This window comes from Diachasma alloeum, unplaced genomic scaffold, assembly GCF_001412515.2.
Source record: "Diachasma alloeum isolate Michigan unplaced genomic scaffold, Dall2.0 Dall_scaffold_00206, whole genome shotgun sequence".
Classification (NCBI taxonomy): Eukaryota; Metazoa; Arthropoda; class Insecta; order Hymenoptera; family Braconidae; genus Diachasma; species Diachasma alloeum.
The window spans coordinates 62,168-69,756 of record NW_021680371.1 but is presented as its reverse complement, the minus strand read 5'-3'; the positions used below and the strand labels follow the sequence as shown (position 1 = coordinate 69,756).

The window sequence follows — 7,589 nt, the reverse complement described above, 5'->3', positions numbered from 1 at the left end:
GGGGGGGGGGGGGGAAGATTCCGACTACTAAAAAACGTTGATGCAAAGTACATAGTCCTTTGATTTGATAAAATGTTCTGATTACACTCCTCGATTGTTTTTTGTGACATAAATATTATGTAACCGTCGTATTCCATCGAAATAGCCATAAAAATGTCACACTAATCAATATTTCATGATGCCAATCATGCAAATTGAAAAATCTCCGTCTCACATGTGGGGAATTATATTTTTGCCAGTGATGTTACGTTTAACGAGTGGCGAACTTTACCTTTTTTCGTTCATAAGTAAACAAAAACAGTTTCTGCTTTCAAATAAACGAAAAGGCGATTTTGGGCACGAGGTGAACGTATAGCAGCAGTGACAAAAAATATTTTTTTAATTTTACCCCCAACGACAACCTGGAGGCGTATATGCCCGAAGGTGTTTGACGAAACCCGAGCGCACATTCATATGTGTTCAAATATACTTTAATCCGCGAAAACTGAATGAACATAGTTAAGTATGTACTTGCAAGAAAGCCAAAACTCCGAGAATTTTATCAGGTACACTGGTGTGACGGGTAATTATTTCAATTACTGACAAAATTATAATTGCGAATAATTTATGAAAAGTCACTAGGCCAAATGAGAAATCGCTGAGATAGAAAAAGAAAACCGCAAAATTGAGTAGAGAAGGCAACCATTATTGGGAACTCTAAATGAGATAAATTATTAATTTAATCAATTAAAAGAGGGAAAAAAAAGAACTGAAACATTGAAAATTTAAAACTTCCGATGAAAAAATTAGTCTTGAATATTTGAAAGAAAGGCAAAACGATAAGAAGTTAAATTTAATAGTACATTGTGCACCGAGGGAGGAAAGGAGGGCAATCACACGCGAGTCAGGATGTCCTCCTTACCTCCCGAGGTGCACATACTATTTTTCGCCCCTTTTGGTGGGAAGTTCGACAAAATTAATAATGAAAGAAAAATTCAGTGAGAGGTTACAGGAAACGTCATGATGAAATTGAGCATGAGATCCATTCAGTATCAATAAACACACAAATGAACAAATCAAAATGAGGGAGAAATGAGATGAGTAATAAATAAATGAATTATAAATAAATTAGCAAATTCAAAGTATAACAATAACCTCTTTGGCATTAATTCATCAAAAGTATTGCATTCAAAAAGACAGTTTTATTCATTTTTCAAATAAGCACAACGCAAACATTGGAAAACAAAATTTGGGGAGAAATACGAAAAGATTCAGTCATCACTGATTTGCTGGAATGGGCATTGCTGGAAGGTCGTCAGCAAGTATGCGAAAACGACGTCTCATGAATTCCTGGGGATTTGGTAACCCCAAAAACAACGCAATCTCTCTCTGACATGTACATTTACCTCCTTGGAATCTTAGGGAAAATCTGTTAGTACCCTGGTCCTTAGGTCGTAGACTCATGTATTTCTTGACTGTTTCGTAGTACTGATTTTCAATGACGAATGATCGAGGGTAGTAATTTCTTGTTTCACGAACAGTTACGATAAGTCTCGAGCCAGTGTCCTCGACGTCATTCGTGGTCAAGGGACAGAATTCACCGGATCTCATGGCACCAGAAATCCCAAATATCAAGGCCACCTTTGAAATAAATTTTATATTATATTATTCATTTTTCATTGCCAAATTTTCTTTAGAGTTCAATGTGAAGGAGAAAAAAATGAGGAAACTGAAAAAAATTAGAGAAAAATCGTTGGATTTCGCATTATTCATCTCTATTTACTAATCTTCAATTTATTTTACACTTACTTTCACTGCTAAATAGATATCATCCGGAGCTTGATCCAAGAATTGAGTTACTTGAGGGGCAGTGAACACTTTGGATTTCTTACTCTTGAATCCTTTGCCTTTTTTTTCATGAATGCTTTCAATCGGTTAAATGAATTGAGGTCGATGCCGTGGTGAAGGTCCATCGTACTCTTCAACATCGACCAACGACTCCAGAGCGTCGATGGCTTGTAAATTTGAGATAATTCATTGAAATAGACAAGAAAAACTCCCTCTTCAAGAGATCCAATTTTATTCGTTTTTCTCCAATTCTGGAAATCTTCATACCACGTTCAGTATTTCTCCGCGGATTTGTCACGAATTAAACCCTCCACGATTCCTGCTGCTGCATTCTTAACATCAAATCCTTCGACATCGGATTCGTCATGACTATCTGAATCTTCTGAACTCATTTTCTCGTTGTCACGAATTTCAACCAATGGGAATTGAGAATGATCGTAATATTCTATTACTCAATATCGCACATTTAAAAACACTGAGAATATCAGATCCAATTTCGTTTTTTGTATTTCTATGGGATTTCTAGTTCGATGATACAGGTTAACGAGTGACACGAAAAACAATTGACAGGTGTAATTCATAATTTCTAGGGAATAAAGCGCAACTTTCTTCCCGGAGACGCGAGAACAAAGTCGAACTTTCCACACATAAGGGACGAAAAATATTTTCCGTCCCGGCGGGCGCAAAGTTACATTTCCCTCCCGCTTCGCGGGAGGTAACTCTGACTTTGCGCCTACGCCGAGACGGAAAATCGCGTTCTAACCACGGGAAGTAAAATAAAGGACCCTCAGCCGCGTGCTTACCAACCTCGCCTTCGGCTTGGCTGGTAATTGCACTGGCGGCTGAGGATCCTTTATTTTCCCTCCCTAGGTTAGAAATATACTATTATTAGAACTGAAAAAATGTTGTGTAACAGGAGAAACAGCAGAAAGAAATTGGAGGAACATATGGAGTTATGAAAATTTTTGATTTTGTTTATGGGTTACTCAATGCATTACGTACCGTAAAGGTAAAAATTATTTGCCTGCAAACTAGGAGAATAAAAATAACCCACTTTTTTCTGGTCTTCATTTGCCCTCACATGTTGATACAGTTCAGCTGTTTTTTTTAATGTGTCGGGTAACTAAATACGGTGTAAAAAGTTCTAATATTCGTTTTTTAGATGTTGTCTGTATGTATGTATGTATGTATGCATTGCAACGGGGGATTTTATTATATATTAAAACAGTTATAGAAATATAATTACCTGAAAAGGCGGATTACTTATCTTGGGGGCTTATCGTAATTTTAGGACCTGAAATGGGGGATTAGGACAATCAAATAACTGGGATAACGAAGCAATTGTGATCACAATATTATCCAATATATTCTGAATTCTACTTTGTTATACTTTATTTACAACCTCTTTTACTGCCTTGAAATACTGATCTAGGAAATGGTTAAGGCCAGGCTCTTTTTGTAGACGCAAAAAAGGGGATGACTCTAGAATGATATACGGGAAGGAAGAAGTTAGTCGTGTCTAGGGGCAAAAATGTGTGTAGGCTCACCGTTCAGGAGATAATATTCCGGGAAAATATAACTGGGAAAGGGAGGAATGTATCTGTTACTCACGGCAACTGCCAAATTATAATGAAGAACACTATCGCTCTGGCCAGGTCTTTCACAGAGATAATTATTCAATACTCGAGCCTCCGTTTCTTTTCTGGGCCCCTGGGCATCGCTAATGTCCAGGCAACAACTTCACCAAAATCCCTACGGAGCCTCTCGCTCCAACTGCAATATTTACAGGATTGTTACGTCATAATTTCGCAGTAAATATTTAAAGATTTTTGATTAAATAAATACTGAAAAATTACGACAGTTAAATTTCTCTTTTTTTAAGCCTACCTTTCGGAAATAGCTTGGGATTATGGAGTCGGGCGAATTGTTGGAATAAAATTTTAACAAATTCAAATATATTCAAAGTATTGAAATTGAAATTTTTACCAATTAGAAATTTTTCAATCAATTGAGTACAAATTTATAATTGCATATCGCGTCACATAAAATTTGAATTAAAATACTTTTTCTATTTTCTGCGACAAGTGCAAATTTTTTCCACATTTCATAATAAAAAAAACAAACATTAAGTTACCCGGGTAGAAAAATTTTCGTGTTTGGAAGATCTTCGGAATATCTTTCGAAGAATCTTCGGAAGATTATCTCGAAGATCTCTTTGGTGACCCAAAAAGATTCTTGGGGAGACAGAATCTTCTGGAGAGATTGTTGGAAGATCCTCAGGAGACGACTTTTTTGTCTATGAAATCTTCCGGAGAAAATGTTAGAAGATCTTCGGAAGACCACTTCTTTTCCCGAAAATCTTCTAGAGACAATGCTGGACGATCTTCGGAAGACAGCTTTTTTTCCATAAAATCTTCCAGAGATAATGTTGGAAAATCTTCGAAAGACAACTTTTTTTGTCTGCAAAAGATTTTTCAGCAATTTTTTGTCTGTCAAAAGTTGATGAGTCCATGTAGGGAGATGTAGGTGGAATCTTTCTTGCGTTGAGAGCATTCACAGATCGAATCATTACAGCAATCAATTTGGAAACATCTCAACCTCTGAATTTGAACCGCATGTACCCCTCGTGCCCCTTGATTATTGATACGCATTCATACTTATATGCTGACGATTATATTAAATGTTCCACTTTCGGAATTCTCCAATCCCAAAACTCCCCAGCTACGAAACTTGTTCACATAAGAGTTGCTCCTCCACTTCAACGTCCATCCACTTCAACTCTCCTCTATCTCAACTCCATTTCAACTTTCCTTCACTCAATTGAGTAAACGCATGAAAATAGAAGAAAAATGCGCATTTTTATTCTATTTTCATGCGTTTACTCAGTTGATTTTGAGGGTCTCGGACTGAAAATTTGTGAAGATACTTGAAAAAATATATACTTTTCGACAAAAAACATAATATTTCAATCAGTTTGGTGGAAAGCTAAAAAATGCGAAATTTTAAATATTATTATAATTAAATATTCATTTTCTTCTCCGTTTTTATGTGTTTACTCGGCTGGTTTTCAGCGCTCCGAGCTGAAAATTTGTGGAGATACTCCAAAAAGTATACACTTTCCGAAAAAAAGATGTCTTTTCAAGAAACTGGACGACCAAAAAACCACTGAATTTTGTCAAAAAATCGATTTTTTATGGCCGAAAAAGACTACATCGAGAACGGACATTTTTTTCCTGAAACTTCAGACAATTTCCGAAGAAAAGTTATTTATGACATTTATTCATGGAATAAAAACTGTCGCCGTGAAAATTGATTGAAAAAAAAAGAGAAAAATTTCAACATGCATTTTCTCGGTTATTAATTGAGATATCGGAGTGAAAATTTACGGTTGAGTTTCTTTTGACATGCATAAAAAATTGTGAAAATTGAAAGTCAATCCCAAAACCGAAGCCGAAACATTGGACGATAATTGGGAGAATATGCCATTTTTCAATATTAATTTCATCTCCCTAGATATCCTATTTCTCATCTACTAGAATAATTATGGAAAGTGGCCTGACCAACCAACGAGATGCCTTTGGCTCATGTTAATAAAAAAAAAATAACCATTGTCTTTTATTCTTAGTAAATACTTTTTTTATGTTTCTTACCTGAAATATCGATCGAAAATGAGACTCGTTTCGAATTGTTTCTAATGCAAAAATCTTTTTCGAATCATCTATTATTTTATAATTTTTATTATTTAATTTCTATTTTGATTTAAAAATACGATACGTCCTCCTGACGTAACGGGATGTCTTTCTTTGCTCTCCGGACTTCTCTCGCTGTTCCTCGGCTCCTATCGTCCGTCATATTCGCCTTTTCTCGTCAGCGTGACATCTAGGCAGTGTGGGGGTGCGGGGAATATCCTATAGTATGACAATGGGAAGATGTGTCATTCTTCCCTCCATAACTCATCCTTCTCTTTCGATTAGAAAATTATATATCCCTTTTTCAATGGGGCATCAGGAGATGTTCGGGCTCTTCTAGGGTTTGAATACATGACAAAGAAATACACGCATAAAGAAAAACTGAATAATAGGAGAAAATTGTGATGAAATTTTAATGAATAATAGTTCCATAATATGAAAAGAATTACAAGTAGTGAAATAAAGATGTCGAAAACCGTGAATCCATTTGGAAGCGTATTGTTAATTTGTTAGCAAAAATAACTATACTCATGTACAAAAAATGCAATTATCCCCTCGGTATATTTTTAATTCTTATTCTTTGAGGTATTTACTAATTAAATTTAAAATTTAAATTTTTAACGAAATTTATTGCCAGAAACATATACAGAAAAAAAATTATTTCTCTTGCAATTGGCCATCGCCCAGAGGCCTTCAGCGAATTTACTAATTATTTCTAGGCATTTATGACCAGTTGTATCTGCGAATTGTTCCATAGTATAAGAGGATCTCTGTTTCTCGTATTTTAACCAGTGCTACTGTGACGATCAGAGTCACATACAATTTTGCGCCACATTACGCAACTTGGATTTTTAATTACGATCGCTGTCTCTCAGGAGGCTGCGAGACGGCAGTGATTAGTTTTAATGCAATTTATAAGGAGTTTTGACTCCCTGGGAAATGGACAGGTGTTGTACCAGGGCTTTACGCGAATAGAAAGAAAACGGCGAAAGGCCTCTGATCGCCGGATTTACGCTGAGATTCATACGAGCCAATCACCTTCCCATGTAGTAATTCAAGTCAAGATGCGGTTAAAACCCCACATAGAAATTCACGCGGAGATGCGGCTGAAACTCCACTTATGCGCTCGAACCGTCAACCGCTCAGTCCAGTTTGACTGTATAGCAAGCGGGGATTAAGCGAAGAGATTTCTACCCGAGTCCATGAAAAAATCTCGTCCAGTCGTTTTCCCTGCGGAACATAAGGGAGTATTCCTTTCGACACTATCGATATGTTTCAGATTCCGTAGGAATTCGAATAAACGTTTAAAATCAGGCAGGTTTTGGAAGAACGACCAAATTATGCAAGGCCCTGCCCGTCTTGGTGACGAGCAATTAACAGAAGAAACGAATGAATTGATACTAAAATATAAAAACTCATAGTTTTCTATTCCATATTTATACATATAATGTATGTATACTCCGGACGGTATGCCTATTCCGTACACTGGTGCCCGGGTAGAAATCTCTCCGCTCAATTACCGCTTGCTATACAGTCAAGCCATACCCACGTACGAAATGCCAGTGGTGGAGAAACGGGCCAAGCCTGGCACAAGCCCGGGCTTGCCAAGTCTGGGCGCCCAGGCTTGGACCGAGGTTCGGCTATCCCTGGGGACCAGGGCTTGAGTCTCGGGAGAAGGGCGGGTAACCGAGCCTTGGTTGACAGATCTGGCCCAGCCTTGGCCGGACATTGGCATGCCGGAGTTCGATAACCAAGCCTCAGCCAGCGGTGGCCCGGAGCTTCGTCATTGGGCTCCAGCCGTTGGTGTAACTGTAAGGGTTAAGTCGTAAGGGTGAGATGATGAGAATGGAATCATAGGGGTGGAATCATAAGGGTAAAATCGGAAGAGTAAAATTGTAAGGGTCAAATCGCAATAATGGAAAGGGGCGAAAAAATCATAAGACTGACATTCTGAGGGTTGAATGGTAAGGGTGGAAACTTGAGGGTAAAATATTAAGGGTGTAATCGTAAAAAAATGGTGACATTGTAGGTGTTGAAGTCACATGTTACTCGCTAATTATTACGAAAAGAAGA

At 37.4% G+C, this 7,589-nt stretch overlaps 1 protein-coding gene across 1 annotated transcript in view; it reads left to right on the top strand.

The window, feature by feature from the left end:
• Nucleotides 1-7,589, top strand: part of LOC107036124 (amyloid-beta-like protein) — a gene marked incomplete at its 3' end in the record, with an annotated part of 135,271 nt that overhangs the window by 81,049 nt on the left and 46,633 nt on the right. The gene's annotated exons all lie outside the window — the stretch shown is intronic.